Here is a 24925-nt window from a genome sequence, read left to right as displayed (position 1 = left end):
GCATACACATAAAACCCATGTTTCTGCTCTCTTTGTGATATGGGAATGAGACCTGAAGAGCTTTTTGTCAAGAGAAACATGGATAAATTGGATGCAGTAGAAATGTGATATTCAAAGACTGTAGGTAGCAAAATAAGACATAAAAGAAAGGGCACTGAATGAATCTGGACTGAAAATGAAAGTGACCCATCACTGCAAAACAAGTAAGTTGAAATGGTGTGGTCATATAGACAGAATGAGAATCTAATCCCAAAACAATATGAAAAAATAACTTGGAGAAGAAGAAAGTCAGAATTAAATGGATCTGAAAACTGAAAAAGAGAAAAATAAAAGCTATGAAAAACGAAATGCAATATAGAAGTAAGATGCGGGTGTGATGGAAGCAAGGGAAAAAGGCAAGAAGAGGCAATAAACAATGTAAACTAGATTTAGTTTTTCTTTTTTCACTTTATATGTGAATATCTTTCACTTATTTCTGCAACGTGCATAATATCGTTTACCTTGAAAAGCAATGTGAACAATATGGGTATGTAGGAAGCAATATGTATACTGTACATAAAGAATTTTATTCTTCTTAGAGAAGTTTCATATTGACATCATTCCAAAACATCCTTCTTGCCAGCATCAGGTGGGGCAACCGGTTCTACTCATCATTCTCCTTATTCTATAGGGTAAATCTTTCTGTGGGCAAGCCTAGAATCACAGAATTACATGACTGGAAGGGAATTTAAAGATCCTCTAGTTCAATCCTCTGCCAGTATCTCCCAAAATATCACCATGGTTTTAACTGTCAAATGAATTATTAATCATTTTTCCACTAGCCTTCTATTATTACAAAAATCTTTTGAATTTTCTTTTGAAAGTATAGAAATATGTTTTAACTGGAGAAAATGCTTTCTTGTGAACTAATATGAGGACATGAAAATATCAGTCAAGAGAAGAAATTGAATGAGACCAAATATCTATTATAAATATAATTGATGGTAGCTCTGAATACATGTCTCATGAGATCTTTCCTTCAAGGAACTCAAAGACAAGCTTCCTAGCTTTTCTTCCAAAATTCACTTGATCCTCACAGCTCTGCAGGGTAAGTCAGGCTAAATAATGAACCAATTCACATCTAATTGGGGATCTGAAGCTGAGCTTTCCTGGTCTTCATTTAACATTTTAATTATAAAACTACATTGGCTCTAAGAGTGTGAGAAATGCACAAACAAGTTGCTCTGCTTTAGTGTGGCTCACACATCCACTTTCTTCAAGCACCAAAACTCGCTGTTCCTACTGTTCAGCTGCTGAATATTCAAATAAAACTGCCTAGTTCTTCAAGTGTCTCTTTCCAACTCTTTTCTTCTCTTTTTAGAAAAACCCTGCATCTCAGGACTTTGTGATCGCAGAGAATAGGGGAAAAAAAGAGAAAGTGTTTTTATCATCAAGACTACTTGGTATCTATACCAAGTTAGACCTGCCTAGCAACAAGTTGGGAGTTACTAACTCGTATCTTCCTTCTTGCGTTCCCATGGCTACTGTCACCAACAGTGAAGTTAGCAGCCAAGAACAATCAGCTGCAGGGTCCCGGGAGAGGGAGGGGGCACATTTAATGGAGGAGAAAGAAAATGCCAGTAGTAGCATGAGTAACTAGCAGGTGTGCTTCCTAAGAGAATGCACCCCGTCTTTCGTTAAGTACAGAGAAGGAGTTCAAAATCAGCTCCCCAAACTGTTGATACAGGATTGTCAGTGTAATCGGCTAAGATTTAAAAATCATTCATCCACTAAGATTTAAAAATCACAGTAGGAAAGAGGAATGAGGCCATTTCAGTCCTATATCAGTTGCTATATCAAACATAGGAAAATCTTGTACCAGGTATGATTCTTCAGATGTCAATAAGCTACAACTCTCAGCATCCCTGTGGTTCAGCAATATCTGGAAGGACACAAATTGCCCATCCTCTCCTTAAAATCTTTTCTATTTTTGGGGTGCTCAGTGGGATACCCATGGATTCTACAACACAGAAATATATCTGCCAAGCTATCCTCATTCTTCCACATGAGGATGATTTTTATTTCAAAAAGTGGGCAGTAGTTTTTGGAGTGGTTGGAAGGGAATGAAAGGGAACAGTCATGTAACATCCAGAGATCAAAGAGGAAAAGAAAGTGGTGGAGGAAAATGGATTACATCAACGAAGAGAATAAGAATCATGATTTCAGACAAGAAAGTCTTGGAATAAATGAATAAAAGGTGAAAGGCTAATAAAATGATTTAGTTGGTACACAGGAAAAAAAGCTTTTATTCTGCGAAATGGGTGTTTTCAATCAATCTTTTATTACAGTCACAGACCAGAGTTAAACATTGTATAAAACAAATGCAATATGTAGTCCTCAACATATAACAGGTTGCTAAACAATAGTTCAAAGTTACAGTGGGCCCTGAAAAAGCTACCTACGAGACAAATTCAAAGTTCAGATGTCCCTGCCCTCCTGTGACTGCATTTTGTCCGCTTGGCAAATGGCATGCATTTACGGCCATTTGCAGCGCCCTACAATCATGTGATTGCAATTTACAACGTTTTTGCTGGAAACCAATGTTTTCTTCCGCTTCCCAGCAAAAACTGCCCCATAGCAAACAATGGGTTCTCTTAATGATCGCAGCATTAGCTTAATACAACCACAGCATTCACTTTATAATTGCAGCGGTCACTTAAACCAGGGGTCTCCAACCTTGGCCATATTAAGCCTGGAGGACTTCAACTCCCGGAATTCCCTAGCCAGCAAACTGGCTAAGGAACTCTGGGAGTTGAAATCCACAAGTCTTAAAGTGGCCAAGGTTGGAGACCCTTGACTTAAACCACTGTTTCAAAAAGGTCACAAAATTGGGTTTAGTCATGTGGTGACCCACTTTACACCCATCACAACTTGTGACCAAAATTGTAGAGTCAGTTACGATCACAAGTCAAACACTACCTGTACTCTATTGGGGCAGAAAATCATGGTTTCAAAATAGCATTATTGGGTTTAGAGTTCAGATAAAGTAATGCTCTTGTGCAAATGATACCTTTTCAGCCTCACAAATTTGTGCCACTTCCTGGCAGCTCTTCAATACCTCCTCAATGTTATGAATTAGTGCACGGAGCCAAAAACCTGGGGATCCTTGGCTTATTTGAATTGCCAATAGCTCTTCAGAGAGTGGCTTTCTTAGTCTTATATGAAAGTCCCAAGCATTGAAGCTGGTAATTTTGCATTCAGATCATGAACTCCGTCACTATACTATTTGCCTTCACATAGAGGTCATCTGCCATGAGCACTGCAGTGTTATCAATCTGAAATTACATAAAGATGAAGTATAAAGTATTTTTTACTGTGTAAATACTATAGAAGGTGCCAAAATCAGCGAAAATGTATACAGGAGCCAAAAATTAGAAGTCTGATAGTACCTTTTCCAGCTAACAAATTACCATACTCCTAAGTATTTTTTAAATAGTTACTGAATAGGGTCTAAGATTGAATATAAAAATGAAAGCATACATGGGATACAAGAGCTTTCACAAGTTTGCACACTCATTCTGGAGTCCTTTTCTTACTATAGATATGTATGGCCAGGCTAATAACTTGATAAGGGGAAAGAGCAATCAGCGTATTATTAGGGATTAACAAGGCATTTATTATCATGCCTTGGAATCTGTTAAACTGAACTGCAGAATAACAAAATTAGCAATATAAAGACACACTTTTAAATATATTGAAGTTGGGTCCCTGGTATGAATAGAAATCTTCCTGAGATACCTAGTTAAATGATTCAGATTTAGAAAGGATTATAAAACATTACAAAATTCATTTTTCCAATCAATGGAGATGTAGTTCTAACCATTTAATTATCTATCTTAGAAGTGAGGACTCCTGAAGACTAAAATGGGCATTGGTAGAAGTTACCGTGAACGCCCTTTCTATCTATGCTGCAAGAGAGCCCAGGATGGGTTGACTCCTTTCTATGACGTCATTTAGCTGAGTCTGTACTAAGATATAAAAGCCAGCCCCCGGGAGAGACCCCAGCTTTGGCAAAGATACTTGACAGACTGAAAGGTGTCTCTGAAAGCACAAAATAAATACAGAAATATGTCTTACCCTCTCCAGACGAATCAAGGGAGGGGCTGGGCTCTCTTGCAGCATAGATAGAAAGGGCGTTCATGGTAACTTCTACCAACGCCCATTCTCCTCCATGCTGCATCGAGAGCCCAGGATGGGACATACCAAAGCTTGTATGTCCACGGGCGGGTCCTCGTCTGGCTCATCACACCGACTGTGGAACCACTCATTGAAGCACCCGTCTGCCGAAGGCTGCAGTCGCTGAGGCAAAAGCATCCAGACAGTAGTGTCTGATGAAAGGAGACGGGGATGTCCACGTGGCCGCACGACAAATCTCCTCCAAGGATGCTTGGGTCGCCCAGGCAGCAGAAGTGGCTGCGCTTCTGGTAGAGTGCGCCATCAGACCTCGGGGAACCGGAAGGGCCACAGCTTTGTAGGCCTGCTCAATGCAAGACCTGACCCACCTGCTAATAGTAGAAGAGGCCTTGTGCCCCAAGTGAGAAGGGAAAAAGGAAACAAACATGGCTTCCGACTTCCTGAAGGAGGAAGTGCGCTTAATGTATATTCTAAGAGCCCTTCTTACGTCTAGCGTGTGCCACTGCCGCTCTAAGTCATGGTGTGGGAGAGGACAGAAGTCAGACAAAACAATGTCCTGGGACCTGTGAAACCAGGTGTTAACCTTCGGAATAAATGAGGGGTCCAGATGAAGAACAACCCTATCATCGTGAAAGGAACAAAGGTCCTGTCTGATGGAAAGAGTAGCAAGCTCGGAAACCCTCCTGGCAGAAGTGATGGCAACAAGGAACACTACCTTCAAAGTCAGGAAACGGAGAGACACTGTTCTATGGGTTCAAAGTGGGGCTTTGTAAGGGCATTAAGGACCAAATGAAGGTCCCAGGAAGGATACCTGTGAACCACCGGAGGGTGCAGGTTGGAAGTGTGACTGAAGTGTGATGGGATAAGGAAGGAAGCGAAGCCCATGAAAGGACCGAGGAGAGGGCCGCAACCTGCCTGCGTAAGGTCTTGGGGGCCAAACCTTTCTCCAGCCCATGCTGAAAAGCTAAGAACTTCTGTCAACTGGGCTGAAGCAGGAGAAAGACCCTCCCTGAGGCACCATCGGGAAAAAGCCTTCCAGGTGGTATCATAGATGCACCTTGTAGAAGGTTTGCGAGATGCCAGGATAGTGAGGATGACCCTTTCTGGAAGATCAGCCTCCTCTAGCCGCTGCCATTCAAGTGCCACACGGTCAGCTTGAACCACTGGGGCTCTGGGTGGAGCGGGGGCCCCTGGTGAAGGGAGATTAGATGGGCAGGGATCCTCCAAGGAGAAGCCACAGATAGGTTGACCAGGTCCACAAACCAGGGCCTCCTTGGCCAATAGAGTGCCAGGAGGAGGAGCTCCGCACGTTCCTCCAACATCTTCCAAATTACTGCCGGAATGATGGGAAGCGGGGGAAAGGCGTAGAGGAGACCTTTGGGCCATCTGCACCGAAAAGCATTGGTCCCCTCCGCTCCCTGGCAAGGAAACCTGGTAAAGAATCTGGTGACTTGGGCGTTTTGAGGAGTGGAGAAAAGATCCACCTCCGGTGTTCCGAATCTGAGGGAAAGGTCCTTGAATAGAGATGGAGGAATGGACCATTCTGCCTGGTCAACTAGGCTCCTGCTGAGCCAGTCAGCCTGGGAGTTGTCGACCCCGGAGATGTGGTCCGTCGAGATCGATAACAGGTGTTTCTCTGCCCATAGCCCCAGCCGAAGAGCCTCTCTCATGAGGGCTTTGGACCTCATCCCCCCCTTGCCGATTGACATGAGCCTTTGCAACCATGTTGTCCGTAAGGACTAGAACATGAGAGCCAGTCACTGATTGCCTGAAATGCTTGAGAGCCAGAAAAATGGCTCTGAGCTCTAGCCAATTTATGGGAAGGGTCTATTCCGATATGGACCAAACGCCCTGAGCTATCTGGCTCTGCATATGGGAACCCCAACCCAGGAGGCTGGCATCAGTGGTTATCACTAGCCTGTCTGGGTCCCTGAACAGGAGTCCCCTCCAGATAGATGGGGAATGCCACCAATTGAGAGATCTCCGGATTTGTGCCGGGAGTGGGACCTTGATGGATGAGTGGCTGGTTTCTGCTCGTTGGTAGGGAAGCAGGAACCATTGGAGGGCTCAGGAGTGGAGCCGAGCCCACGGGATGATGCCAATACAGGAAACCATCTTCCCCAGAAGTTTGGACAGCAGCGACAGGGGGACAATTTGATGTTGCTGGATCTGGCTGATGATCTCTGCAAGGCTCTTTCCATGAGCTGGGGAAAGGAAAACCTGGCACGACATGGTATCGATGACTGCTCCCAAGTGTTGCAATTTGATTGTGGGAGAGAGCTGGCTCTTTTTGGTGTGGATGGAAAATCCGTGGCTCTGGAGACATGACAGGGTAATTTGTAGATCCCGATGGGCCGCAAGGATGGAAGAGGAAAGAATCAAAATTTCGTCCAAGTAGCATTGGATCCTCATTAGAATAGAACGCAGAGATGCCATCAATGCTGCCAGAACCTTTGTGAAGACCCTTGGAGCCGATGAGAGGCTGAAGGGAAGTGCTCGATACTGGTAATGGGTATTCTGATAACAGAAACAGAGAAACTGGCGATGATGAGGCCAAATTGGGATGTGGAGGTAAGCCTCAGTGAGATCAATGGAAGAGAGGAGGTCGCCCTCCCGAACGCTCTCTAAAATAGAATACAGAGTCTGCATTTTAAATCGCCTGTATTTTACAAATTGGTTGAGAAATTTTAGATCAAGGATGGCTCGCCACCCCCATGAGGCTTTGGGAACAATGAAAAGGCAAGAGTAAAGCCCACGTCCCCGTTGAGAGGGGGGAACAGGTTGAATAGCCCTGATTTCAAGAAGGTGCTGAATGGCCTGATTCATGAGGGCTTGCCTGGAAATGTCCTGAGACACAGGACAGATCAAAAATTTTGGGGGTGGGGTGGGGTTAGGAAGTCCAATTGTAACCCTGACCTAATAGTGCTGAGCACCCAGGCGTCCGTCATTGACTCCTCCCATTTGGAGGCAAAGAAGGCTAGGCGACCTCCGATGGGTGGGGAGAATGAGGGATTACTTAGAGCGACAGAAGGAATGACCCCCCTCCCCCCCGAAAGGGCCGTTTACCAGCAGAAGGTTGTTGCCTGCCAGATGTTTCTGCCCGTTGGTCTTGGCGTTGGGAGTATGGCCTGTGAGAGCGGGGGAAGCGAGATGAGGTCTCCGCTCGGAAGGCAGGAGGACGATAAGGAGCAGGGCGATAGTCAGCTTTCTTCCCAGAGGAAGAGAGAATTTTACGTTTATCTCTGGTTTCCATGAGATAAAGTTCCAGAGCATCGCCAAAAAGCTTATCGCCTGCGAAAGGAACTGAAGCCAGCTTCCATTTTCGGCGTGACTCTGCCTGCCAATTTCGGAGCCATAAAAGTCTTCTTGCTGCTACAGAAGATGCCATGGCCTTGGATGCAAATTTGGCGGAATTGAGAGTGGCATTCGCAGTAAATTCTGCCACTGCAATAATCTTATTAAGGTCTTGGTGAGACCGAAGGTCAGAAGCAGGCAATCTATTCTGGAGTTGGCGCAGCCACCATATGGATGCCCTGGTGAAGAAGGATGCTGCTGTTGAAGCCCAAACAGCTCAAGCAGCAGCCTGGTGATTGCGCTTGAGGGTCTGTTCGGAACGTTTATCATCCGGTTTCAGGATATCTTCTGGCTCCATGGGAGTGCCAGAAGATCAGAACGAGGCCAGAACCGGAATGTCAACAGAAGGCACTGCCAAGGCATTGTCCAGAGCTGCGCTGACATTGTATAAACACTTATCTAGAGAAGATGGGCGAGGACCTGCCGAAGGAGAAGCGCACTGTTCCTTGACCATGTCCAGGAACAAAATGGGAGAAGGCAAAACCTCTGCATGCACTACAGGCTTGGAGAAGAGCGAATCCCCTTGGCTAGAGGGATTTCCCTGTGGCTCGGGAGCCACTTCCTCTGGCGACAGCTTGGCAGTGACCAAGGCCTTGCTGAGTAATGGTCTGAAGAGAGTAGGTTTGAAGACCAATGCAGAGGATGTCTGCTCTGGGCGAGAATCCTCTTCCTCTGAAAGATTTTGGTCAAAAATCTCACCCTCTTCACACTCTGAATGAGAGGAGTAACTGTGTTCAGATGGTGAAGGCCTTCCTTCCTCATCAACCTCCTCTCATTCTGGTAGAGAAGAATGGACCCTGAGGTCCTGAGGCCTGTGTAAATCAGGATGATGAGGCAAGGAACTTATAGATTGAGAAGGGAGAAGGGCCTGAACCCTTTCCAGAGGTCGAAGAATATGCCTCATGGCCAATGAGACAACATCTTGGATATCCCCTGGTCTATGCTCAAAGGCAGAGGAAGAAGGCCGAAGGCCCGCTGCTGTGGGAGTGAAGGTGGCTTCAGGCCTAGACTGAGGAGAGGTTCGAGGCCTGGAGGGAGGGGGAGGAGCATAGGGCACAGAAGCCTGTTGGAAATAAGGCCCAGATCTGCTTAAATCCTGAGGATCTGACTATACAGCAAAAACCTCAGGAGACCAGGGTGGAGGATGGAAAGGCTCATAGATAACTTCTCCTCCCCTGGGAGGGCTTGGTTGGGGCCCACGAGTATCACCTGAAACAAGCTATAGTTGCACTCCCTTCTGTTGAATAGTTCTGTTGAACTGCCTCTCTAGAGCTGCATGTCTGCACTTCTCTGCCCTCAATTCAGCCTGAGTTGCCTTCTTAGGGGGTAGAGCCTTAGCTTTGATTTTAGCAGCCACCTCCCTCTGGACTGATTGGGTGCGTTGCCTACGTCTTTTTCTCCTATTGGGCTTAAGAGACTGTTCCACTGGAGGGGAAAGCTCTGCCAGAGCCTTATCTTGCTCCGTTTGTAAAATAAAGGCTCTTGCGTTGGAAAGAAGCTGTTTAGAAATTTTTCTATTAAGCCCCTTAGGGTATAAATGGCCCCCGGGCTTACAAAATGGCCGCTCACCTCGTGGTGGAAGGCTTGAATCCAAGATGGCCACTGACTAGAGGAAAACAGGCTCCAAGATTCAAGAATCGCTCCTTAGGCTATACAAAGCCCTGAGCAAAGTCAGCAAGGGAAAAACACAGCAACCAGCTACACAATCAGTTGGCTTGAGCTCTTATCAGTTTGCCGATGGATCCCTCCAAACTGCAGGCGTGGGGGAGGTCTGCAGACGCTGCCCAGCTTGCCTGCACAGAGCTCTGTAAAGTTGCTCCCAACGTTGCAGGAGAGAGAGAGAGGGAGAGGGAGCCCTGCTCTCCTGGAAGAGCATCTGCCCAGATCCCTGGGAGCTGCTTGAAGTGAGGAAAAAAGTACTGATGATTGCTAGCTAACAGAACGCTTTCAGAGACACAGCTAACTGAAAGGAGCTGAGTCAAAAGCTGGGGTCTCTCCCAGGGGCTGGCTTTTATATCTTAGTACAGACTCAGCTATGATGTCATAGGAAGGAGTCAACCCATCCTGGGCTCTCGATGCAGCATGGAGGAGAAGATCAAGTTTTCTTTCAGGGAGTTAGTTTTGTTGAAGATTAGTCTCTGGCACCTGAGGAAGGCATCAAATTGGGAAAAGCTAACATAGTCTAATGCAATCGGAATAGCCTGTTAAAGGTGCCAAAATTCCACAGCATCTCCACATAGCTTATCCAATCATTTTCCGATGGTAAGTTCTTTCTTTTTCATTTTTTGCAGGTACAGCTTAAAGTTCTATGTCTACTTTACTACTATCAATCTGTTCAGAGAGATTTTTTTAAAAGAGAACCAATCTTTGTATTCATCATACACACTTAGTTGTAAGTCAATGCATCATGTAACTGAGTTCCATACTACAGCTTCACTGTCTATTTCAAATACAGCTTTGTAAAAATAGCTCAATTTCTCATTTCATATTAAAGAATAAAGCAGAGAGAACTGGAAGATTTTTTTTTTAAATCTTCTTCTTTTAAACTGATCAGATAGAATTTTATAACCCAGCATCTTGCAACCTGGATGTCATTTTTAAAAATGGGGATCCCAACCAGAAATGCCATCTTAAATTTTTTTTTGACATCACCATTGAGATAAAATGATCTATATTTTGTAAAATTGTGGCTTATGTGTACTACAGTAGAGTTTATCATGACTAATTATTTCTAGCTAGCAAGAAAGGAAAGCAATCCATCACTTACAACATCCTCCTCTAACCTGGATTCTTTTAGAAATGCTGAAACTATAATTCCCAGAATTCCCAGTACAATAGATAGAAATTCAGATGAGTTGTAGTCCCAATTTATATGGACAGCATCAGATATGGAATACAGCTGTATTTCAGCTTTGCTCAGAATATGTACTCTGCATTGCTTGGTGCTGCACAACCACCCATCACACACACACACCCCTCAGCAATGCGTGTTATACATACGAAAGTCATGTCTATTACATCTAAAAAGATAAAGGAATCCTTACAAATTTTACTCTAGCATTTGCTAACTCTAGGGATGGCGCTCATCTCCATTTCAAGGGCCATTGAGCCAGTGCTGTCCAAAGATATTTTTGCAGTCATGAGGCCAGTATGATATCACGGAGCGCTGTTACCTTCCCATTGAAGTGGTACCTATGGTATCTACTGCTATTTGAATGCTTTCAAACTGCTAGGTTGGCAGGAGCTAGGGCTTATTTCTTTTAAAGTATGTAATTTTTTTAAAAAATTGCCTCGTGTTTTTCAATAAAATAAAAACAAACAATTAAAAACTAATTCCAAATAATGTTTAAAAAGAACCCTTATAATCTTTAACTATTACCCCAGCACTAACACAGCCCATTCTTGTCCCAGTTGACTTCATTAGTAATAAGAAACACTGCATATACTGCACGTTTACTAAACAAAATGAGCTGAGCTAACTTAACAAGGGTATTTCATGGGTAAAATTATGCTAGATTTATGCATTACACTGAGCCCTGATTTGTTTATATGTGCTGTATTAAATATACCACAATTGTCTGGGTTCATACAATATGCTAAGCAACAAACAATGATTTAGAAACTGCAATGGACAGATTTACACAAAGCACCAAGGCAGAATAATACAAAATTAAATTGTTGCTTAGATGAATTCATTCCTACTACCAAAATGCTTTACTATGGAGGAACGTAAGAATGTGTAAATAAAGTAAGGAAGCATAAATAAATGAGAATTCCTATGTTACATTCAGTCAATAGCTTTTTATTTATAATAACAAGAGAATCAGTTTGGTATAATGTTAAAGCTTCAAGCTAGAAACTGGGAGACCGTGAGTTCTAGTGTCGCCCTAGGCATAAAATCAATGCGTGATCTTGGACCAGTCATTTTCTCTCAGCCATAGGAAGGAAGCAATGGAAAACCACTTCTGGAAAACTTTTGTCAAGAAAACTGCAGGCATTTGACTTGCGGGGAGTGGGGAATGGCATGTGAATAATTTTCCAACAAGACAACTGGTTTTTTAAAATCAGTTTTGTTATTGCTGATTCATCATCAATTATTTTTCTTACTATTTGTTCAGAGAGCACTCTATAAACACACCAAAAAGATATACAACCAAGCACACAAATGTGATGATCACTATTAACTACAGGGACTAACCTGCGTTTACTGACGTGTTTTGGAACTCATACAGTGGTCAAGAGTAAACAAGGCTAGAATAGTTTAATTCAAACTACTATAGGTATACACTATATCCGTGATGGCGAACCTGTGCCATGCAGAGTCATTTGTGAAAGCACGCAAGCCCTAGCCAAACTTACCTGCACTGCGCATGCACGCACCGCCCAGCTGATCTTTGGCCCGTTTGAGGCCTTTTTCGGCCTCCCTGAGGCTCAAAGGAAGCCTCTGCAGGCCAAAAAATGGGCCCATTTTGGCACTTCTGGTATTTCCAAAAATACCGGAAGTGGCAAAATGGGCCCGTTTTCTGCCTCCAAAGGCTGCAGAGGCTTCCTTTGAGCCTCAGGGAGGCCTCAAACAGGCTGAAAATCAGCTGGGAGGCGCATGCACGAGCAGTGCAGGTAAGGGGCGTGGGGGGGTGTTGCACGCACAAGTGCAGGGGGGGCAGGGCGTATTGCCTTCTGGGCGTTGGCACGCAAGCGCACGCAAGTGCGTGCACAATTTTCAGCACAGGAGCCCAAAAAGGTTAGCCACCACTGCACTATATGTATCTGCCAATAGACAAAAATTATATTGCAATGGAAAATCAGCACCAGCCATTATACTTTATACATTTGCTGTCTGAAGAGAAATTATCCTACCTTGGGCAGCTGTTGACCTCATAGTGCTTTGGTCTAGCACAAATATAGAAGATTCAATGTTAGGAAGTGGTTTCCAAGGGTGACTAACTATAATGTATATTGTAAACTACATAATGTAGGGGTTTTTTTTGGGGGGGGGGGGGACTTGTAGTGATCCTACCTGTTATAATGAGGGGGTCCTCATTTCAACACTGAGCTACAAATATTCTCCTTTATTGGTACCTACCTGTTATTATCCTTTTTATTTTTGTTACTGCAGGATTTCTACCATTCACAAAGCCTCAAGGGTGAGGTACAGAACAGGAAAATCATATTTATAGAGGACCATCAAGAATGAAATATTAAATTTTCTGCCTGATCACTGATACGTTCATTTCTCAGTCTTCCTTTAGGACAGAAGTGGAGAATCTGAAGTCTTCTGTTAGAGTGTTGGAGTTGCTGAGAGCTACTTCAGAAATATTTGAAAATAAGAGGCCCTTCTCATCTACCTTCCTCCAGAAATTCTAGACATCATTTTAACGACAAAATAACTCTGTGAGTAGATTAGACTGAGATATAACACCTTGCTTAAAGTTATTCAACAAATTTCATGGCCAAGAAAAGATATAAGCCCCGGTCTCTAATGAAGCACGATCCTCCTTTTAGTTTTACAAATAAATACATGGCTGCCAATCCCCTACTGACTTATTGAGAAGCATACAAATATCTTTCATAAACAAGTTGTGATCTGTTTAAACCTCTCTCTTTTCTACTGCATACTTTTGAACTAGTCACATTTGAAAAAGCACTGTATATGTTGCTCCACTAGAATCCTAAGCAGCTTATAAGAAAAAATGTTGTAAATAAAGAGGATAAATATTAATCTAATGTAAAATTCAACAAAATCATAGCAATGTATAAGCTGGAAACAGAGGGATGAAAAATAATTATTGATTTAAAAAATCAATCTGGCTCCCAAAAATAAGGATAGAATTTCTGATGAGAATTATTAATAACTAGAATAAAACAAGGACTCTAAATGGTTATAGAGTAACTAACAAGTTTGTATGACAAATGGGAAATATTTTGGAGTCTAGTGAGGGCAATTAAAAATGGGAGGGGTCATGAGGAATAGTAAGTAGAGTTCGCTCATATGAATGGGCAAAACTATTCCAGCTTTCTGTTTTGCACTTTGTTTTTATATTGCCAGACACACTGAACTTCTGGTTTTTACACCTCAAGATGATGCAAAAATTGTCAATTGTGGCTGTTTGGGTCAGGTAGAGGCACTGATTTTCTGGAATTTCATGTAATTTACTCTGTGTTAAAGTATATGATAGCAATGCCCTCTGTAAGAAAGAAAAAATGTTTTGATTGATATAAACAATATATTTTCCACCCCTTAACTAAACCATATTCTGTTGTGGTTCGCTGGCAGCCTGTGCAGATGGCAGTAGAATTGGACATGGGGAAGAACAGGGACCAATCCAGGAGTCTGTGGGGGACTCGGATGAGGGTCCTGCATCCAATGCAGAGATAGGGCCAGGACCATCTGGGAGTTGTGTGCTGACTCCGGAGCCTCCAGAGTCTGGCAGCAGCGAGGCAGAGGAACAAAGGGAGCCTGTTCCCAGTATGCGTGTGCGCAGAGCTGCTAGAAGGCAACAGCAACTAAGACAAAAGGGAGTAAGGCTTGGAGGTGATTGCCCCTCCCTAAGGTATAAAGGAAGTGCAAAGGTAGAGAAACCTTTGCTAGAAGCAAAGTCGTTCACTCTGTTCGAATTAAACCTTGAAGCTCTGTGTGGACTTTGTACTTTGGTTGTTTTTTTACAGTTAATTTGGCACTTTAGTTGTTGGCAGCAATTCAAAGGAGATAAAGGTGGGTGCTTATCTCGATGGACTGTTTGGGACTCATTACGGGCTGGAATGAACATAATTCACAGCGTTGAAATAAAACAAGAGTTGTTTGGACTAAGTGTGTGCTTAATTACGGTGATAGCAGTGCTTAGCAAGGGCATTGCCATTTCCACTTGTGGTTGTTAAGCAAGGACTACCTGTAACAGCAATACACTCAAGTATGACATTGGGCAGGGACCCACTAAGACAACTAGTATGATCTAGTTAAGGTGTTAGGACTGGAAAGACTCAGGCTTAAGTGTCCTCTCTGCCATGAAAATTTATGGATGCCTTTGGGCATGTCTTTCCTTTTCTCCCTGCCTTATCTAATTACAGTTCTTTTCCATGGGGCCAAATCAAAAATGTGTCAAAGAAAACCTAAACAATTTCCTAACACACCTAAACAGCACACACCCCAAAATCAAGTTCACCATGGAAACAGAAACAAACAAACAACTACCATTCCTAGATGTACTAATCTACAAAAAAACAGATGGCACACTAGGACACACCATATACCAGAAGAAAACAAACACCAACCGCTACCTCAACCCCCAATCCCACCACCACCACCCAGCACAGATAAACTCCGTGGCCAAAACATTAATCGTCAGAACCAAACGCCTGGCAGACAAGACACACATAAAGACTGAACTATGCACCCTGACTAAAGTACTGACAGCCAACGGCTTCCACAAAAGCAAAATCACCGGCTTGATCCACAAAAACACACTGAGACATAATGGAGACCTAGAAGATGAACAGACCTATGGAACAGCTGTCCTGCCCTACATAAGAGGTACTACAGACAAAATCAGTAAGATACTACACAGGCATCACATCAAGACTGCCTTCAAAACAGACAGAAAAATAGCAGCCATCCTAAGAAACCCCAAAGATAAAATTGACCCGGAAAACCAAGGCATACATGAAGTCCCCTGTGCATCATGCCCTGCCACATACATTGGACAGACCAATAGAAGAATAAGTACCCGCCTGGATGAACACAAAAATGCAGTCAAAAAGCTGGAACACACTTCCTCACTAGTCCAACACATGAAAGCCACAGGTCATAGCATCGACTTCAATGGCACCAAAACCCTAGCCACTATAGAAAACCCCAGCCACAGAGTTTTCAGAGAAGCCATAGAGATTGAAAAAAGACCTGAAAGCATGAATAGAAGAGATGATTCCACCAGACTGTCAATTATTTGGAAGCCTGCACTCACAAACAAAAAAATCTCCACACCACAAGCCAGGCAAACACCTGGGCACAAACAGATTCCCCCTGATACCTCCAGCTCAAACACACCCCAACCAGGCACCCAGATGAAACCTAGCTTCCTAATAAATGATAGCCGTCCATTTACTCGGAGCCAAGCTGCACTAAAAGCCTCCAATACAGGAACACAATGTTGCCAGCCAATCAAGACAAAAAAAGCCACAAAACAGACAGAAGATATTAGAAACAGCAATCAAGTAGAACACAGAAAACTCCAAGACCAATAAACACAAACCAAGACTCCCAACCAATCAGGATGAAGAAAAAACCATTCTGGCACAGCAGGAGGCTAGCCCCAAATTTAAAACTGAAATGGCTGTGAAAGTCTGACTCACAGACGAACACAATACAGAAGCCTGATGATGGCAGATGAGATTCTGCCGAAACGTTGCTACAATTTTAAAAGCACAACTATAAATGATGTGGGAAAATACCCGAACAAAGCTGAATACCAGACATGTAAGTACCCGCGAAAACTTAAGAAAACAAATATATACATTGAGAGCTGAATGCAATGAAATTTCATTTTAATGTATGCTGATTAGCGTACATTTAAAGTGACAATAAAGTTTTTATTCTATTCTATTCTATATCCATAGTTTTTTTTTTATGAAGCATAGATACTTAACATTAACAGTTGGAATGAAAATTCTGGACTTCATGACCAATTCCTGAAGTGCTTAAAATCTTCAGGGGTTTACAATAGCCATGAAATGTTATTTGCTTACAGTACAAAATGCCTTGATTAGTTTGTGTTTCTAAGTGTCCATTTATTATGGAAATCTACATACAGATGTAAATTAGGAATAAAGCAGCAACTCTTTGCATCACTAGAGATAATTCAATAGTTGACCTTTGCGCTATTTGTTTTTTAATTTTCTGCATGCAATGTTTCTCTCATTATAGGACCTAAAGCTACACAAATCTGGAGGATACCCACTTGGTGAAGTTTATAAAGATAATCATATAGTGAACTGGGACCAGTACTGAAATACTGTGTTTACATTTTTTTTTACATCCTTGAACTATTATCCTATTTTCATTTTCTCCTCAAAAAAGATTAGATAACTTCACAGAAGTTAAACAAAGGGGTAATGACAAGTGAATATTATGGTCTAATAGCAAGCTTGCTTCATTTCAAACCTACTTATATATAAATAATCAGACATGGGATAAAAACTAGATGTTTCATTTTATTTGTAGTTTCACTTCATATGTTTGTACAAAGCAATTAAAATGAAGCAATTTAACTATTTCTTAAAGATGGAGGGAAACTTTATCTTCTATTCACTAGTTGCTCTCCAATTTATCCAACAATTTAATAGACAGAAAACAAATGTTTCCTAACTACTTGTTGCAATGGTCTTTAAAATGGTTTTGTAAATTCCTTCTCACTTGAAAAAAATTACAAGTTCAGATGAGAAATCCTTTTAATTATGCCAGGCTTGTTTGTTCTAAACATGCTGTCTACTACACATACTTTAAAAGCAACAGAAGAAAACTTCAAGATTGCAAGATACACATTGTTTTTGTTGTTGTTGCTTGCTGGAATCTTAAGTTCTACCAGGTGATTACAGTTTTTCTACATAAAAATCAACATTTCAGTTTGCTTCACTTCAGAGCTATATAATTTAGAGAGAGGGAAATGTATTATTGATTAAAAATACCTGCAAGGCAGAATTCTTTGCTGATTTGCTACAAATCACCCAAAACTTCTATTATTATGGCTGTTATATTCTGTTCACATCTGCTTTAAAATGGCAGAAAAATGACATAATTTTTAATTGTGCAATAATTCCTCATTTTGGGGGTAATTAATTAACTTATCCTTAAGTAGTCTTCTCTATCTTGGTCCTGCTAGCTATGTTAGGTCTACAAATTCCAGTTATGTTTGCTCGAAGTTTTGAAAAAGCTATAATGCTATCAAACATCTGGAAGAGTCAAACTGCATTTGCCATTAATTTTGATATTTTTAGGGGGGGAATCGTGGGGTTTTTTTCAGCACAGAAGTACACAAAAGGATAAACCATGTTCTGCAACGGTAAATTGGCCCATGCAAGCCTTATATTTGCTCATCAGATCTATCTTATTTAAAGCATCTCCCCAACACAAGAGCTTTCTGATATTTATTATGTATATATACCCTGTCTCATCCCCAAAGTGCTTTGAGAAACATGTTTTGTCTCCCAATTTTATCTTTATTAAACTGGGCTGAAGGCAGTTAAACTAGCTACACAGTCAGCCAATGAGGTTCAAAATCAGGTAAGAGTCTGAACTCTACTTCTCCAGTTGTCATTCTTTGCTGTGACTATTCAACTTGCTAAGTTCTTTGACTGTCCTAGAAAATATTATTTGTTGGCTATTTATGCCATGACACTATACATTGTGGATAAACTGCAGTTGGAAAAAAATGATAAATCTAGTTTTATTCAACTTGGGTATCCCCTAAAATTTATTGGACAATTCAGCCCCTGTAATTTTCAGCCAGTATGACTGCATAATTCAGAAGGTCATTATGACTTCTGATATAGCCAAGCATTTAGTCATGATACAGTGCAATTCAGGATGTTCAGGCATTTCAACATAAAATCCTAAAGCCAAACGAATATAGTGGAATAGTGTAAAAATTGTATATTGCACAAACATGAATTGGGAGATGTTTTTAGATGAAATTTAAATTACTGACTCAACCAATTGCAAGCCCCTGAACTTTGGGGCTGTGGGATCTACTCTTTTCCAAAAACTGGATAGCAAACTGCATGCTGCACACAAGGCAAGATGTCGAAGGGGTTGCTGGAATGACAGAGGCTCTTTTAGTTAAGTTGTAATCCTGCTCCTTCCCAAAACAGAATCTGGATTCAAATGTTGATTGCATTCCACAGAAATAAGTTTCCTTGCACTGCAAATTCCTATGCGGGTATAGAATAGTTAGTACATGAGAAACTGGAACTATGATTGTAGTTTCTTTCTTTTGTCACTCCCTTTCTTTCTATACTTTCACTTCCTGCAAATGCTTACGGTCTTTAAAATGACACTTCATGTCAAAAGACAATTCTCAGAAATATTCTTAGAATATCCATAATACGTATTACCTATTGCTAATGTTCCCCCACATTTCTGATGTATTACTAACTCAGTAAGCCTAAATCCTTGACATATAAAATGCTGGTCAGCATTAACTTTATTTCTGCATGTTGAAGGATCCGTTTATCCCCAAGTCTGTGTCATTTTATTTATGTTCAGTTATACATGTATAGAAATTTTAAATCCCAAATATTTCTGAACACATTTTACTGTAAAAATGAGCCTATTTGACAGCACTATTCTGTCAAAAAATATGTGTATTTCTGCATATTCTTTAGCTGAAAACTACATTTCAAATCCCAAAATTGAGCACAATACAAAAGATAACTGTGGTCTACTTTCTGAGTACTAATCAAAGAAATGTGAACTAACTCAGTTCACTTTAAAACACAGATCTAATAATATTCACCAGCATATCTCTCTTTAGCAGATATTAAGATTAAAATAGTAAATGTTTTCAAAGAAGAAAATGAACAAGAAAACTTTCAAAACAGCTCTTTTCAGACAATGTTAGCTGTTCAGTTAGGAAGAGGAAGTTGGAAAAGATTTTATTATTACTGTCATCATTTATAATCCTCCTCCAAAAGAATCCAAGATCTCATGTATTTTTTCCCACACAGCTAGGCCAGATGAGGTAGTTTACTGGGTGAATTAATTGTGAGTAGAGATTTGAACCCAGTTCTCACTCAGCTGTAGTCATTGCATTTTTTTTTTAGTTCTTAAACAGCAACTTCAATCAATTTTATTTAAAATAAACTACAGGATTCTTCCATTTAAAACTATTTATTTAGCAACTGTTTGAAGTTACAATGGCATTAAAAAAGTGATTTATAACCAAGACTTGCACTTACAATAACTGCATCCCCACAGTCACACAATCAAAATTTGGGCACTTGGAAACCAACAAGCACTTATGACACTTTGATCCCAGTTGGCTTCCAACAAGCAAAGTCAATGGGGGAAGCTGGATTTTCTTAATGACTGAATGATTCACTTAACAACTGTGCAAAAAAAAATGGAGCCCCACCCTCCTATGCAACTTAGGTTCCTTACCTATGACTGCTTAATAACTTGAGAGGTTGCTTAACAACTCAAGAGTACTGGGATTGAAGTCATTAAATGAAGCTGTCACATGGATGTCTCATTTAATGACAAGATCACTCATCAACCAAGATCCCAATCCCAATTGTGGTCATAAGTCTATCCACCCTTTCCCCCCATATACTTATGGTGTCACAACATGCTTTCAAGAGCAGCCAAGCTTGCATCACAACACTTGTTCCATCACTTGCCCAATTAACCAATTCTTCTCTCACCCCATGCCTCTAACCTTGAACTTTCTAACCAGACATGACAAACACAGTTGGAAGCAAGCAGTATACCATAAGGAACTGTAATGAAAAATTTGGTAAATAAATTTCAGGTGTTTGTTGAACACATAGGATATATGGCAGGATGTCTAGACCAGGGGTGTCAAACTCACGGCCTGCTGGTCAGATATGTCACATCTGACTCCACCTGGTTTAGCGAAGGGGAAAAAGTCCCGATACGTCACATGACGTCACCATGAGTTTGTGAGTTTGACACCCCTGCTGTAGACTGTTCTCTTGAATGTCTCAGAAAAGCAGGAAAGGAAACTCACAAAAAACAGTGAAGGATCATCAGACGACCACTGAGTAGGTCACTCCCAATTCTAAAATAATTGAACATTATGCAGCCTCAATTGTGCATCACATGCCTATAAATGATGGGGTTCAAATATCATATTTAGCCACAGCTTACTGAATATGCTTTGGTAAGTTTATAAAACAAAACTAGCCCAAAACAAATAAACCACATTGTGTCTTGAGATCTTATAAAATACATTTACATCTACTGAGATTTATATGTGCAGTTCCAATTGCAAGAGACATTGAACACCTTACTCTCCAAAATAAGTAACCCATTAAAATAGTATAGCATCAAAAATAATGATCATTGATGCTGATTTTCCATAAGAAATCATCCCACAAATATCCTCAAGAAAAGCCAGATCTTCGTGGGCTCAAATGCAGTAGAATCTCTGGTCACAACCATAATACATTCCATAACTTTGGCAATTTCTTTGTCTTCTAATGTTTCATCTTCAGGAATTTCTGGGTCAGGGGTCATGCTTGATCGCAACCTAAGTATGTGTTTGTGACCAGATTCAAAAATTTTGTGAATTTTTTGGTCAGAACCGGATTTGGTCATGGTCAGAAGTGTTCATGACTAGAGATACCAGCTGGGTCAGTGCTGCCCTCATTTCCAGTGGTGTGCTTTGCCATAGAAGAATAGCAACAGCAGAGGTAACCCCTTGTGGTTTCTCGTGGTGACATTCCCCAGAAGTCAACATCACATGATTTTTTTTAACCAACTGCTGATGAACCCAAGACAATATGGCAATGCACCTGATTCAACATGTAAACAGCATGAAATACAGATTTCCACAAACACTGCTGATCAAAGTCATTTATTGAAGTCTCTCATTTATAGCAAACCTATTCTTTCTTTAGGCAAGTGTCATCATCCTATTGCTTTTATTACATTTCTAAACTTATGACTATTCAGCATTATCTGGACTATTAAAACAATAAAAAACAATAATATGCACTGGTACATAACAGAAAATGGGTCAATAAAAATATTTAGAAGCCAAAGTAGTTCCATTTTTCTGCTTGGACATTTTAGACATTTAATAAAAAAGATAAGTCATGAAGATCAAACTACAGGACTAGAAAAGCATTTTCAAGATAGGCACAGAAAATCAAGAAAAGGGTAAAAAGATGGGGGAGGGGGGAGAAATCTACCTGGGATATTTTCCAGCACAATTTACTTATTGATTTGAGAAGAAACAAACATTCATTTAAAAAGAAAAGGAGCTGCTGACACTAAGGGCCTACTTAACAAATACTTCTAGCAAAGGTTCACTTGACATTGCTGACTTTTCTACGAGTTAAAGCGGTATCCATTGCAAAGTTCTACTAAGTAATTTGACAATGTATGTATACCTTTAATTACTACAGAACATTACTAATAGGGGGTTTTTAATTAAAAGATTGATTTCTTTAAATTACAGTGCTCTGCAAATTCCTTAACACTGGATACAAACTACTTTTTAAAAATATCTTAAGAGTAATTTACTGTTCTTTGGATAAAACCTCAGTTCATCGTGCATATACAGTATCTAATTTCTAGTAGGTATGTACAATAACTTACTGAGCACAACCCATTTCCTTCAAAATCATTAGGATTCCTTTACTCTTAACTTCAGCATGCCATCTCCAAATATCTAGAATTTAAATTTTATTACAAACCCAGCTTTGATTTAAAAGAACAGGAATTTTTTAAATTGAACATGGGGAGTTGGGATTTGTTTTTACACATACACTGTTTTTCAAGAAAATTCTATAAAACACAATGCTACTTTCAACAAATTAATCTATGAACGTTCTTCAACCTGATGCAGAGAATCTGATAACAGATCAGCCCATGGATTTTATTCTTAAAGCCACAGGACCATTTCATCCAAGAGGTCTCTTCCACTTAAAAGCAAATGACATAATACACTAGGATGCTATTTATGAATGATACAACATATGTCTATCTTGCTGCATACATTTAACACTTTCACAAGCTCTCTTCGATATTTGGTTTCCAAAGCATGGGAAAGAGAGAGACCTCATATCACACTCTGTCACTCACTCATACCAGTCGCCAAAAGATGGTTCCTGCCCTCCATGCACTCAGAACTGTGGTCACACAGATTTTAACTTTGTATGCAAACAAGGCTATAGATTCACTTCCTTACCAACAATTGGCAAGGCTAGTACCAAAGAATGCCTTCCCATTCCTCTCTGTACTTTTGGATTCAAACACCTGAAAGCAGCTATACATAAATGTAAAAATAGCAACTCTGAAGTTAGGCATTTGTCACATGACTAAGCTGTATGTGGAATTCATGTACTGCAGTTTCCTGGACATATATATATATTGGGTGTAAAAAGAAAGCTAATATTAGCATGAGACAAGCATATATACCGTAGCATCCTGCTAGACCTAGGAAAACATAGATTCCAATCAACACTATGAAATTTACTGGAATTACTCTCAGACTAAGCATCCAATAAAGTAAATGTGAGAACTGAACAGGTAAAGAAAAAAACTGCATATACAATCTTCACTTTTTAAAAGAAAGAAAAAGAAGTAATAATTAGATAAACAGCAGTCTGGAATAGAAAAAGAATCCAGAGAGAAAATGTAAATATTCTGCTACAATAAAATGCCACCTTTAATTTTCCTAAAGGAAGTCAATGTATATTTTTGTTCTAAGCTTCACAATTAAATTTTATATAGCATAGAGGGGGGGGGGGGGGTTGGTGGGGGGTTTTGGGGGGGGGGGGGGGTTTGGGGGGGGTGGGGGGGGGGGGGGGGGGGGGGGGGGGGTGAAAATGCTAACACATCCAGACATGTTCTCATATTTTAAGAATCACTTAGAATAAAGCAATACCCTAGCTAGGAAGATCAAAATTACTCTCTATGTTGCAGGCTAGAAACTAAGTGGAAAGAATCAAAAGATTGCCACATTCAGTCTAAAGATGCACAGGTATGTTATAGTCATATACGCACATATTACAAAATAAATAATCTCAGAAGAATGAAATTCAAAATATTTCTAAAGTGAGAAACTGTTTTATTAGTTCAGCTCAGACACTTATAAAAAGTTCCATATGGGAGGAGGGAGAGAATCAAATGCATACATCTAAACAATTGAGCTTCAACTGATGACAAGCTTAATGAGGATCCACAAAAAAATAGCTGCCAAAATCAGTGCAATTTTCAGCATGGTTCCCAAAATATGAGAAACAATTTGACTTTCCTCTGCAGCAGGGTCTCATGGTGAAATATTGTGTCCAGTTCTTTACATTTCACTTTAAGGAGGATATGTTACAAATCAAAGAAATTCAAAAGATGGAAAACTCTTGATGGAAATGTCCATCACAAGATAATAGAAATAGGACTTTTTAGAAAAGACAGAAGGCTAATGACAAGGATAGTACCCATGAAATATCTGTCACATATGCGAGGTAAAAGCTTGTTTTCCGCTTCCCGAAAAACAAGGCAAGGTCTAATGGGCTATTTTAATGGGAGATTTTCATTGACTGTTAGAAGTAACTTTTTAAAGAAACAGCAATTAACTGTTCAATATTTTCAACTAATGGGAGGCGTTTCATTTGTCACTTTTCCAACAAAAACTGAACAGCCATTTGCTGAGGATGCTCCAGTTGTGTAGTTCCTGCTGCCAACAGGGAACTGGATAGATTGCAAGGCCCTTGCCTGACTATGGCAGAAAACCAGGGATGGCCTGATTCATAGATGGGCAGCTTCAAATACCTACAAATACATTCACCTTTTATGGCAATCCGCTAACTGGATAAATCTTATTAAGAATTCATCAGGAACAAAAGAAATGGCACATTTTTCAAATTAAACATGAAATTTTTGCTTTTTCTTTAAAAAAAACTTATATTACAAAGGAAACTATTTAAAAGCTGGCATTTAAAAACTAAGGAAATGGATCTTCCTGCCCCCCTTTGAAACAAACTGCAGGTATGGTTTCCAATACACTCAAGAGGTAGTTTTTAAAAATTGTTTTACAAAAACATTTGAATCCCTTTGTTTATTCAGTGTCTCCTTAACATTTTAAATTGGAAAGAAAATATAATCAACTATTATATTACAGAGTAGCTTCTCCAAGAAGCAAGGCTGAGTTTAATGAAATTGCAAATCCTAAAGAAAGGAACAAAAAAAAAAAAAAGAGTTTTGCCCCATTCCTTACAATAGTACCATGTCTGCAAACACAGGAAGAGAATTAGGAATGCTTCTTTCTTAATGGACAAATTCATTTTCCTGTTTGTCACCAAGTCTACCAAGCGCCCCCTAGAAAGTGCTCTGCTGCTTTTCCTTAACTGCTCTCCTCTTCTCTTTCTTTGCCCTTTATTTGCCCTAAATTTCATCCTTAAGAAAGCAAGAAGTGAAAGAGCCTCATTGTCCCCACTACCTCAGAAAACCTAATCGGATAAAACTACTCATTAAAAAAAAAAAAAGTAATTGGATTTAGGTCAATTGCATCTAAAATAATTATGTGCAAGGGGGAAGGGGAGGAGTCTCAGGGAGTAGACTGGCACCGATTTTCATAAAAGGCCAGCTCTTTCTAACTCTGTGAATATGGAAATAGTAGCCACACCTGAAACCCAGCAAAAAATGAAGGTGGGGGACCTTAAG

General features: G+C 40.5%; 1 protein-coding gene across 4 annotated transcripts in view; it reads right to left on the bottom strand.

Annotated features, from left to right (window-relative positions):
• The window catches only part of RCOR1 (REST corepressor 1), a 153982-nt gene that overhangs the window by 127333 nt on the left and 1724 nt on the right, over nt 1-24925 (bottom strand). The window lies entirely within an intron of this gene.

The sequence above is a fragment of the Notechis scutatus genome, chromosome 1 (genome assembly GCF_049901735.1).
Source record: "Notechis scutatus isolate UNSWTSFEM ecotype Mainland chromosome 1, rNotScu1.2, whole genome shotgun sequence".
NCBI classification, from domain to species: domain Eukaryota; kingdom Metazoa; phylum Chordata; class Lepidosauria; order Squamata; family Elapidae; genus Notechis; species Notechis scutatus.
This window is presented reverse-complemented; position numbering and strand designations above follow the sequence as displayed.